Raw genomic sequence first — 13,228 nt, 5'->3', positions numbered from 1 at the left:
TGGATTTTCCATGAGTTCGCTGTCTCTTTCAGGCATCCACCTGCTACAGCATGGGTCTCCTCCACAGGCTGCAGATGGATCTCTGCATCCCTGTTGACCTCCATGGGCTACAGAGGCACAGCTGCTTCACCATGGTCTGCACCAGAGGCTGCAGGGGAATCTCCACTCCAGCGTCTGGAGCATCTCCTCCCCCTCCTTCTCCACTGACCTTGCTTTTGTGTAGTTTTTCCTATCAGATATTCTCACTCCTTTCTTCTCTAGCTGCAATTAGATCTGCACAATAACTTTTTTCCTTCTTAAATATGTCATCACAGAGGCATTACGACCATCTCTGTTTGGCTCAGCCTTGACCAGCAGCAGGTCTGTCCTGGAGCCAGCTGGAACTGGCTTCTTGAGGAAGCTTCTAGCAGTTTCTCAAGAAGCCAACCCCATAGCCCCCTCACTATCAAAACCTGACCATGCAAACCCAATACACATGGAACTTAAGAAATCACCATTTTCTGTCCCTGAGTCAAAATGAGTGAGTAGGCTTTTGTATGCTGATCAGTTTTCCTACCTGGAGTGTCACTGCCCAGCACTAAAATGGGCATTAACACTGACCATGAGATTCTGCAGCTACCAGGCAACAAGTTAGCCTCAAGGTTCATGCTGCCTTCACTTCAGTGACAAGCTGTAATTACTATGTTCATTATCTCAAAAAGAGCTGTTTTGGAATATAACATTTTTCCTTTATCTCAGCTGTAGCTTCCTTGCTGATATACATAGTCTTGTACAACAGGCAAGTGACCTGTCATCCAGTGCTGTCCAGGTGGCCTGTTTTTTAATAAAGAGTAGTAAGAGCTTGACAATAAATCACGAGCAACCTCGCCATGTTCCAGCAGAAAAAAATTACTGTTGGTTTAGTAAAGCCAGTTATCAAACAGCTGGAAGAAAAGGCCATTGCAACTCAGTATAGTGCCGAGAATTCACCAGAAAAAGATGTTCACTGGTTTCCTGCAATTTGCAGGTTTAACACTTGTACTTTTACCTTCACACCATCTCCCCTGAGACACGTGTGTTTTCCACCCTAATTGCTGCCCCTACAATTTCACCCTGGATTTTCTTTCAGTTTTGAGTTTTGCAGTCGATGGCTGAGAGTCTGCACCCTCACATTCCTCCTGCTTTTTCCTTTTTTCTCCACAGATCTGCCTCGCTCTGGCTGTGCTGGCTGCTGGTAGGTGTGGGCACCCTATCCCCCCTGCAGGGAATAGTCCCTGGTTGTGGAGTGCTTGTCCCGCACAGGACCTCCCTGGCAGCTGCCAGCCCTCTTCTCCTTGGCACTGCCTGTACTCAGGCAATTAGAAGGATTTTCTTTCCCAAAACACAGCTCTAATTATAATCTAATTCAGCTTATTTGAAGTACAGTTTGGTAGTATTTCCATTATGCAAATATCAATTTATTATCGTCACATTATGTTTTGACTACAGTTGTGTTCCTAATTAGAGGCAATTTAACTGCTTTTAAAAACCCCATCCTTTCCTCTCCATGAACCCTTACTTCCTTGCAAACCACACAGTACAGACATTTAGCATGGAGTCAGTGATGAAAACCTGCAGTTATCAGCTCCGTTTGCATCACTCTAATTGACTTTCATTATGTTAGAAGCCACTCAAAAAGCATGATTTTTTCTGATTTACTTGGGATTGGAGGCATGAAAGAGAGCAGGGAACTTACTCCAGCTGCATTTCTAACATTTTTCTGCCCAAACTTTCAGGTGGATTTGGTGTGGCTACCCACTCCCAGTAACTGACCACTCTGTTGCCTTTGGCTGGGGGGGGAAGTTATAATGATATTAATGCTGGTCTGTGAAACACAACAGATTTCTACCATAAGAGAGAGAAAAGCTGATCTCATGAATTCGACATAAAAAAACCCTAAACCAGGCTGCAATGGATGTATTTGTCTGTCCTGCTTGGTCCCATCGGAAGAGGCACTAGGAAACCAGGACAAAAGGCTATGATAACAGTAATTCCCATCTGCCCTGGTTGAGGGCAATGAGGGGACTGTAGGTTTTGGTCATGGAGGCTGCCCAGCTCGGTGCAGGCCTTAGAATGTGGGCAGAGGAGATTTTCTATGGAGAGAAGTGAGGCAGCCATGGGGACATGTGTGGGTTTAGGGACTAGGCAGTAGGAGTTTATGGAGAGCTGAGCATCTGCCAATTTGTCACCGACATCCTTAGAAATCCCCAGAGTTATTCCTCCCAATGCCTTTTGCAATAACTGTGACTTCTAAGCACTTTTCTGCTGCCACGGCTCAGGGCAGGAAAGGGTCCTACCTGCTATGCAGGTGGCACGAGGGTTTCTGCCTCTCAAAGCATCTCCAGGGCCTACCCTGTTTAATATGGCTGGCATGTTTTATGACAACAGAAATGTTGTTTTACCAAACATTTTGAGGAGCTCTCAGAACTTTCCAGAAAGATGACTTTTAGCAGGGGAAAGGGAGCATTACTGCCTGCAATGAAAACCCACCAGAACGATCAAACCCATAGGTGGCTAAAGAAGTGTGCAGTTCTGGCTTTGAAGTGTGTGCTTCAGCAGCAGCTGAACGTTAGGGGTCCCCAGTGGACTTTCAAAAGCTTTGTAAGGGGTGGGGGGGGAGGAAGAAAAAAGAAAAAAGACTGAAGTGTTCCTGAATTTGTCTACACATAAATCCCAATACCCCACCCACCTACCAGGCAAGCTCTGTTGATACCAGGGGCAAAACCACAGCATTAATGCTCTCAGAGAGGGCCTTCTCTTTCTGCCCAAAGTCAAGCTTCAGAGCTTTCTGCTCCATTTTGTTCTTAATTGCAAGTGCTATTGAAGTGGGAAGGGTTGTTTTTGTTTTGCCAATCCCCCGACCCCCTTTCAGTTTATTTTCCTCAGGAGACATTATCTTTCATTTGTGGATTTAATTCTGTGTCTGGTAATGGAGATTTACTGTTTGTGGGCAGGTGTGAGAGAAGCTCTGCCATGGCACTGCCACATTGCACCTAACCTCCTCCAGCTGGCAAGGAGCTGGGCTTTCTCCCCATCACACAAGGAGCTGACCAGCTTTCTCCCCATCACACTCTCCCACCCTATGAAACTCTGTGGGTCCCTCACTATCACTTTGATGAGAGCACGGGTCAGCTTCCTCATGAAGGAGGTATGGGGAGAAGGAGAAACCAAACATTGGTGCTCGTGTCCAGATGGGAGCAGCAAGGCTCTTCCCAGCCCAGCTCAGCACTGGTGCCCCTCTTTCCTTATCACTCAAATGAATATTCCAGGCCAGCACATTGCCAAACTCAAGGAGATCTCACTGCTGCATTATGCTGTTCAGCTGAGGGAAGTTTTCTTCTACCCTCTGTAACAGCAGGTTACCTGCTATTCCTCAGGATGATTGATGACTTCACATATAGCCTCACACACAGCATAGAGTCTGCTAGCTCCAAGAGTCAAATTGTCTTTATATTGAATTAGGCTATAGTCATGCCTCACCAGAAGAAAGATATGGACCTACACCTAAGGGAGCAGAGTTTATCACTGGACAGTAAAATATATGATGAATATTAGTGCTAAATGCAATTATCCTTAGGGTATTCCCAAAGGCAGTAAAGCATCTGTGGTTCTCTAGCTCAGTGAACTTTACCACTATTGGGTATGTCAATACCCAATAGTGGTAAATACTGTGTCAATACTCCTGAGCAAAAACCTGTTTGGGAAAAGACTTAAGTGCAGGCAGAATAAGCACCTTTCCATGCTGCACATCTTAACTATGACTTACTGAAAATACAGCATCATCAAGCTGGATGTTTTGAACCAGGCACCACCACCCTTTCAAACCCATTCCTGAGTGGCTGCTTCCCTTGGTCACAAGCTGGACAAAAGGGCACCCTCGCTAGCTGTGAGCTTTGCCTCATCCCAGTAAACAAGGATTCACTACCTTTTTTTCACACTTGAGGCATTGAGAAGAAAAGGTACCACACTGTCTCACTCGAGCCTTCCTTAGTGCTGCAGATAATTGCCATCTGCTTTCCAGTTTGAAGCTCACTTTGGGCACATGCTGTGGCCAGGGAACACCGGGGAAAATGGACAGCTGTGGCTGTAAAATATTGGAGATAGCCTCAGCTTGGAAGGAATGCAGTGGTGATCAGTGCAGCAGTTTGTACAGGCAGAAGCCCCTTAAAAATAGGCAATGCTAGTGCTTATTTTGCCATTAGCTGCCAACCAAATACCCATACATCCCTGCCCAGAAATGGTGATCCAGCCTCAAGGCTGCCAAGAAGGTGGGATAGACAGGAGGGAATAGGAAGAAGTGGAAGGATCCCTGGCAGGATCCATACAGTAGAGAGGCAGAACTGCAGCCCCAGCCTCTGTGTGGCACCACAGCCCTTTACCTGTCTATCTCTGTGGAAGAGCTCGGCATGACTCAGGCAGAAGAACCCGGGGGAAAGCTTTGTCAGGCCACAAAGGTGGGATGCAAGCAAGTTACTAGATGTGGGAGCAAGGCACAAATTAGATGCTGAGAAAGGTGATGGGTTGCAGTCATAGCAGTGACTTCTTGAGAGTGTCATGCCATTGAGTCTTTCTCCAGTTTTATAAGCATAAAAGATCTGAATGTTGTAATGACACAATCAGAATAAAGCTAGAACCCTAAATTTCTGGCTGTTTTCATCAGTGTTAATTTTCCATACTTCAGTCAATTTGAACTTACTATGTAAAACAGGGTACTGTACTGGCTTCTAATTCTTGTGAAAATGTCCCCAATTATCCAAAACCATAATCAGGAAAATATTCCATGCACACACAGCTCATTACCCAAATACATCTGCTCTTGGTCCTCCACTGAAATGTAGTCAAAACTCCACTGATTTCACTGATCAGGGAAGAACCAAGGAGATGCAACATGCACTGTATTAAGAAGTGACCTACAACATGGGAAGTGCATCATAGATTGATCCAAACATATCTCAAACCTGCTTTTCATGGAATAAAAATGTAAATCCTTACAGAAAGCTACATTCCTTATAAATTTTCTTAAGCCTACCTAAGAAAAGAGGTGGGAACAGCTATGAAAATAAGAGACCCTATGAGATCCATATAGCAGCAAGGCGTGACCATAAAAGCAAGACCATGCTGCATCCTGCAGCTGGAGCCTCTGTTCTGTTGTGTGAGACTCCAGGGAGTTGGAACAGAGGTGAAACAAGCATGGAAAATAAGAGCGATATAAAGCACACAACAGCCATAAGAAGTGAGCTGCTTCCTGCACCGTATCAATCATTGCTTTGGAAGGATGAAGCACCTTTGGAAGCAAGAGCACCTTTTATTATCAGTAACAGCACAGAAGGTGAATGATATTTGCAATATCTCATTGCACCAAGGGTTAACAACACAGTGAAACATCAATGCACCATTATTACCTCCTAGACATAAGCATGTGTCATGTTGCGTGGCACCTGCTGAGGATTAAGCATCTCAATAAAGTCCTTCCCAGACACCAATTTGCTACAGCAGCCAGTACTGCCAGTGCCATCTCAAAGCAGAATGAAATACAGCATTGCTAATGCAGCAGCACTGCGGCCGGCCCGGGGCAGAAGGATTTCCCCACCAGCAGCACCAGGCTCCTCGCTGCAAGGATCTTTTGCTTTATTTGAGCTGTCCCAACAGCTCAAGATCAGAGTCTGCAGTACTTTATAAACCCCCAAGACAACCCTGATAAATCAGACAGTGCTATGTATGGGGTGAGGGCCAGCAGTGCTAGTCTTAAGCAGTAAGGTGGCAGCTAGCAGGGAAGGACTTGGTGGTATTTGAGGTGCTTGAAGCCAGTCACCCTCTTGCAGATCAGCCATCAGCACTGGCTGGAAAGAAGTCTCTCCAAACCAACCAAAAAAAAAAAAAGAGAGCCAACTGTGCAGGGGTCAATAACAAACAAAGAGATAATACTTTATTCATCTTGCTGCATGCAGTACCTGCCACATATTACATCAGGTATTCTGGTCCACAGTGATGTGCGCCATGGAGCTAGGGCTGAGGAGATCCCATTTAGAAAAACCACAAATCTCCTCTGCTGGCCCTGGATAACTTGGCTGAGGGCAGATGATGCTTTAGCTCAGAGGCCTTAGAAATAACAAGTCCAGTTCTTCCAGTCTCGGACAATTTTTCTTTCCCTGCCCACAGTGTGCTGAACAAAACAAGCTGTGTACAAGGAACACAGGTTGTCCTGAGGAACATTGTGACTGAGCCATCCTTGGCCAAGTGCCAGTCACGATGAAAAGATATTTAATTTATTTTAAGACAGAAGCCAAATGTGATATCCTGAATAGCTCTGAGTGCTGTCTGTGTATTCACATGTTGCTGCCAGCCCACCAATTTCACAGGTACCCTCATGGCTCCAGCACTGGCTAGATTTGCCACAGACCTTGAAAATCTGGTTTTTCTTCCCCGAAAATCACTGTCCATCATCCAGACATCAATGATAGGCACCAATTATGCACATCAGTGATCACATCAGCCACGGTGACAGGGCAAACTGCTGAATTCACTGCCTGCATGTCTATCACACATATGCAGGTGGATGCACACACTTAGTGTTTGAAGTTTCACCTGGTTGCAGATGCTTTTTCCTGGTGAGGGATGATGTGCATGAGAAGCCTTAGGTTCCCATCAGTGCCCTGCATGAGCTGATCAAAACCCTGTACTAGGAATCTGAAAAATCCAAACTGTGCAGGAAACCACCTCTGCTGCCAGCAACTCTGTGCTTGCTGTATGTCATTAAGGAGGTCAGCTTCAAGGTTTTCCAGTTTACCATTTTGCCTGAAAACCCCATCTGTAGGGGAAATCCTAGTCCTGCCTGGTCAATCGTATTTTCACTGCCAACCATAGAGATGACTTTCCAAAACTTTGCCTTTAAGTTATGTAGACCCAACACTACATCTTAGCAATGCAAAGACACAACCAACCATATTTCTTGTATAGCTGAGGTTTATATCAATCCTTTTAGAAGAGAACTGTGAGATGGAGGGGCTGCTGGGTTGAGACCCAGAGAAAGTCCTGGGCATGGGGAGAGGGAAACAAGACCTTAAGCAAGGAAAAAAAATAAACTGTAGTTCTTTTCCCCCATCTTTATTATGCTTGCCTTCAATATTGGGTTAATAAGAGGCATGGAACTACAGTCACATTATAACCCAAAATGAGTTCACAAGAGGAATTAAATTGTCCCTTAGGAAAAGACAAATGCTTGTGTGCTGTTTGGAAACTGAAATCAAAATTGTCCTCTATAGCTGGAGTACAGCAGCAAATGGCTACAGGAAAAAGAACGGGCCACCCCTCCACACACAGCTTTTGTCTTGTCTACTCAGGGAGGGGTTGGTAGATTTTGGGAGAAGAACCTCTCAGAGGTGGAAAATGTTTTCTCGGCATTAAGAAAAAATAAGTGAATTCAGATGACAGCCTCCACCTGTCACTAGTGCACATCCAATACTTCTCCAACTCTCCATAAAGTAACTGTTTAATTAAGGAGTCAGCTTGACAGAATTAGAATAAATGCTGCTGGAGCTTAATGATGACCAGATTCCTTTTACCGCCAGTTTTCCACTGAAATGAATAGCAGGCCATCATGGACTCCACCATGGCTGACTTTCACTTGGCTCTCCTCTGTTGACCACTCACATCAACATGGCTGACTGCCTTAAAAATAGCAAAATCAGCCAATTTCCTGCCTTTCCTGTATGACTTATCCAGAACAACACTGGTTGAGACTCATCTGTTTCCCAAAATGCCTCTGTGATTGTGAATAAGTTATCACCAACAGCATCTTTATGAAATACTTTTAACAAAATGTCAGTGGCTTTGTCCAAACTCTGATGAATATCTGCTCAAGATGAACTGAATCCAGCAGGGACTTTACCCAAAAGTCTCAATTCAGCAATGTGATTAAGTCCACTCTTACACTATTTTCTACTAAATTATTTTATAAATTGGGATGAACAATTGAGTCAGAGCCTTGGGTTTCTGACATGCTCAGTTTTTCCCAGGCTGTTTGCCCAAAGCTTGTTCACAAAACAGCAGTAACAACTGTAATAGAACTCACTTTTTCAGAGATGTGGTAAAACACAGTTACACACATATTCCTTCTTACATGAGGTGGGAACCAGACTGGTAAGTAGTTTCCTGTAGCCACCGGCAAGATATGATTTAGGATAACTTTTTTCCCTATATAATGGCTGAAAATCTGTAAAATGAAAAGCCTCTTGTGGATGCTCCAACATTCAGAAAAAGCCAACTAAAATGTATTCACATGATCCAAAGGTTGAGTGCTTGGTTTAGGGAAGGTGCAGAGGGAAGAAGACAGGCTCCACTGCCACTGAGGACCAGCACAGCATTTCCAATGCCAGCAGAGTCAGCCCAGCTGGTCCATTCCTGACTGCCTTTACACCTGGCTGTACAAGGGGAACAAGTTTTGTAAACAAAACCCATTACAACCTGTCAGATGTGCAGTCTGATAGTCCATAAGTCCCATTTAATAGCTAGTAAAATTCAAATCAAAGAACAGACTGCTGTTGGATAAGTAAATGCAAAGCTGCTGTGACGTGTTTCCTTGCAAACTTTGCTGGAGTGGTGACAAGTTGTTGCTCAGACATGAGTAAAAAGATCCTGAAAATCCCTTGGTTTCTTACCCATATATAATGATAGCACCTGCCTTTGCTGTCCTCATATTCAAATATAGAAATAGCCTGCCTGGAAGATGGCAAGTACTCAACCACACAGCAATATCAGCCTATCACTCACCTTATAAATGGGCAGCTGAGATTGTGCATAATTTCTTTTCAGATATTTCTTCTTCATTCATCTTGGCTCCTGAGGATGAACATTTTTATATGTTTCTCTGTCTGTCTCACCATCACTGCTGTAGTACCCAGGTCACCTGGCCAAATAAGAGGAGCACGCGGCAGCAGATAAGCAGAGCTAAATCCATCACCCACTGTAGCATTTGGCCTATTGCTTGCTAGAAACTCCTCTCAAAGCTTTCTCTATCTAACTTGATGAGTCAAAACAACCAAGGCAACCCCCCCCTCCCCGCAACACCAACTGAGCTGGGCCAGTCCTTACAGGCAGGAGGCCTGAGCAGTGACTCTGCCCCATTTAACCAGACAAAATCAAGTAGCTGTGATGGGCTTTAAATGCCTTGAAAACAGCACCGACACTGTGCTCACCAAAAAGCAAAGCTCACCGAAACATCCACTGTTTCCTCCTCCTAGATAAGAGAAAGGGCAATTTTCAACATAAAGGGAGCACAGCGTGAATCAGGGGTGGCAATCTGTGAGTGAGACACACACCCTACACCATATTACAGGAACTACTATTGTATTTCCTAATTCCCAGCTGCATACAGCCTTGTGCTCCAGGAGACCAGGTGGGCTAAACATCAGCCACTGGTGCAACAGCCCTTGCAATAGCTGACACACAATTTTCTGGTTTGCTCTGATTACCGTTTGCATCCCCAGGGCAACAGGTTTGTTTTGTTGTTGTTGTTTGGGGTTTTTTTGGTTTTTTTGCTGGGTGCCGCAAAACACACTCCTGAAGAAACCCTTCAGGGTTCCATTTCCTGTTGCATTTGTTCAGCAGAGAGGCAGAGGATACTTGTGTTGGTGAGAGCAGGGGAAAGTAGATTTGGGCAGAGGTAAAGACAGCAAGAGTCCATAAATTTTTTAAGCCTCAGCAGAAGCATCACTAAGGTGATTACAATGATTATTTCCCTCACTAAAAGCAAGTGGGAAAAGACTTTTGACTGTGTGCATTTGAATAAAGATGCTGCAAGAGGCCTGTACGTGTGACTGATCTCTAAATAAACCGACCTGAATGTGTCATTTACATTACAGGGTCACAGAGAATGGGCTTTCCCAGATGAGAGAACTATATCAGCTAAAGAAATGCAATGAGACCAACTGGTGATCCATCCAGGATTTCTGGTGCAAATCCTCCATTTGAAAATGAGCAAGTTACAGGTGCATTAATGACCACAGCCATAGAGACAGTACCCAGCTGCCCATGGCCTAGACTTTCTGGCACCAGAAATCCGGGATTTGTCTGTAAAGCTGATACAGTGATGGATGAAACTGCAAACAGGCTTTGAGCATAGACAGAGGAGAGGGTACCAAAACGTGTCCCACCCGAAAACTAAACTTGCAAAGGGAACCATAAATGGTTGTTCTGGTCATTCAGAAGTGCAACTTTCAGTGCAAGAAATCTGTTTGCACATAACAGCTATTGGAGGCATCAGGAACTGACACATCCATACCTCCTTTCTCACCCATGAGTACATCTGGTTGAAGGACCTCTGCTAGGAGGTGCTGACCTTACTGATGTTGCACTTCATTACTTAGATCTCCTGGTCACCTCTTTCAGCCTGGTTTTCTTCTCCTCCAACCCCCTTAACCAGCCCGCTGGCACGTCCAGGGGAAGTCTCCAAAGAGTCACACCGTGGCAGGATGCTGCTTCGAGAAGAAAAAGCAGCGTGAAGGCGCAGTCCCTTGAGGTGCTCCATCAGCAAGTTGCAGAATAGGAGCTTCTGCACAGGGAAGTCCTTTAAAAACATTATCTCAGCTTTAGAGTGATGAGTAGAGGATGAGTGCAGTTAGACTGAATGTTAGACTTTCAGAAGAGTTTTTGTCTGCTTGATGTTTTGTTTGCTGGAAGAGAGATCATGGGCTGGTCCTACCTTGGCAAGGTGCTATTTGTGTCTTGTGAGCAAATGTCTCTGCTTTCCTTCTTTCTGATACCCCGTGGGCAATGACCATCATGTCCTACTCTCTGCAAAGGATGAGGAAATGAATTCAGGCTGAGGAAGTAGATGGAGGGCCGCTTCATCCTGGTAGCCAGCTTGAACAGCAGGATTTGTTTCTCACTTCATGGCATGAGGGTGTGTCATGCTGGTTTCTGCTCTCCAGTACTGGGCATGCGAACGCACTTCAGACTGAAGTAGGCTCCTCCAAGCTTAGCATGGCTCTGATTGCATAGCCTCCACTATCTTGAGTAATTATGATTGCCAAGAGCTCCTCAGAGTTCAGCATGAGGACTGCCAAAGCTGCACTGCTACAGAGCAGTCCTCCTCCCCCAAATCTCCTTCTGATGGGCTCTTGTGTTTCTGATCCCAAGTGCTGCTGGGAGAGTGGGGAAGGGGAGGTTGGCTCTCAGTAAGTTGGAAGGGTAAAGAGCTTCGGCCTCCTTTTTTTCTGTTTTGAGGCTGCAGCACTAAGACACCATTTTGTCCTGCTCATCACAGCATATCTCAACTCTACTGTCCATGGAGCAGCTTGTTAAGGGAGGAGTTGTGGTCCTTCCTGGCTATGAAGCACATCCTTGGTGGTAAGCAGGATTTCACACTGCAAACACCCAGCTTTGAAAACTAAAAATGTAGACCTGAGTCTCAACACAGATAAGCTCATTTCTTGAATCTAAGGGTAGGGCTATGCCAGCAAGAAACTGCCTTCATGAAACTAGAAAGATAAGGGTGGTGGAGGAGGCTAACAATTCATGGCAGTGCAGGAGATCCAGCCTCTGCAAGTGATATCCCACTTGAAGGCACTGCTTGACATTAAAACCATCATGAATGCAAACCCTGCTTGCACTGGGAGATGGGATGGCATGCTGGGAGTAGGATATTTTCCCATAGCTTGAGCCACAGCTCAGCTGGGACACTTTCACAGCAGCTCTAAAGAAAAGGGGAATTGCTGCATACTTTAAAAACTGAAGAGAGAAGAAAAAAAAGCATCCACCAGCCTGGGTTTTGGAGACAAAGCCATTAGTGTGAGCTGCCAAAGAAGAATAAAGAAACCAGAAGGGATGCTCTGGGAAAAGCCTACAGAGGAAAGGCCAAATTACTGCTGCTACCCAATGGAGCTAAGGGATTGATGCCCAGGCCAAAGCCACAGACATGCCTCAAGGCCAGAATGCTTAGTTCCCCTGCTACAGGAGCTGCCTTTCACTTAGTCCTGTCCCTGAGCTGTTCCAGGGCAAGCTGGAACAGGGGGTCAGGAAACCCCCACTCTCCGAGGGCATTCCTCTGATGCTATCCCCCACCAAGGACATCTCTCTGATGCTTCCCCTCCAGCACTCTATCCCTCCATGCCTGGGAAGCACCACAGCAGGGGTCCTCAGAGCCCTCCCACTGTCAGCACCCTCCCTTGCCCTCAGCATGGCATGCTAGAGCTGACTCATCCCTGAACTGCACTTTGTTGAGCTGTGCTTCAGCTAATTAAGCTATTTATTAGCCCAGGCTTAACGAAGTCATTCACCACTCGGCTTTATTAATAGCCATTATTAAGTATTTAGCTTATCAAGGTGGCAACAGATTCACCTGGAAAGCCCACAGTGTTAGCCAGTGTGGTGGGAAGGCTGAGATGCTGAGAATATCCCTGTGCCAGAACCAAAATGAGGGCAGCAGCTGTGCCGCTGCAGGCAGGACTGCCCGTGTCCTGGGTGCAGTGCTCAGGCTCCAACGATGTATTTGGGCTCTTCTAGGGGACTGTGGTTTGGGGTTTTTACAGGGTCCTTTCCCAAAAGTCTTCAGGCAACTTGATGATTTGTATCTCTTCCTCCGCTGAGAGCTCTGGGGTGGATGGGTGGCCAGAAAGCTCTGAAAGTATAAAAATTATTAGTTCATGGCTCAGTAAGCTAACATTACTGCTCATCTGGAGTGCAGGAGTCTGCTTCTCCAGACCAGGAAGGGCAAACTTCTCATTTTAGTCACCAAAAAGGCTTTCTATATGTCGTGATATAATAACTGCAGTCACTGAGCAGTAAATCCACTTCCAGGAGAAAACCCTCAAGAGTCCACAGGGATTCACAACTGTACTATGGAGAAACAAGTGCCTCAAAAATTTAGAGGAAAATAAATGTTTGTCCTGCCTTCCTCTTGGAAAGAGAGAATAAAAAGAGAAATATTTAGGCAAACAGTTCTCTTACTATTTACATAGAACATAGGTGAATATTTACTCCAAAAAGAACAAACAAACTCCAGGTCTCCCCCAAAAAGAATTATTGGGGTGAGTGCCAAAAAATCCTACTAAAAGTCTCCTGACCTGGTGCAGACCCTGGACAATGAGAAAGGAATGGGACCACCCTTCTGCTACCCCTTTGGAAATGGTTCCTATTAGCACTGGGAGCTTCTCTCCTTCCTGTGGACAACTCCCATCAGAGCCAGCTACTGCAGCTCACCTAATCACAAGGA

This window comes from Manacus candei, unplaced genomic scaffold, assembly GCF_025592945.1.
Source record: "Manacus candei isolate 608988 ecotype Guabito, Panama unplaced genomic scaffold, ASM2559294v1 h1tg000028l, whole genome shotgun sequence".
Taxonomy (NCBI): Eukaryota; Metazoa; Chordata; class Aves; order Passeriformes; family Pipridae; genus Manacus; species Manacus candei.
The sequence above is the reverse complement of the archived record's forward strand: the minus strand, read 5'-3'. Positions refer to the sequence as shown.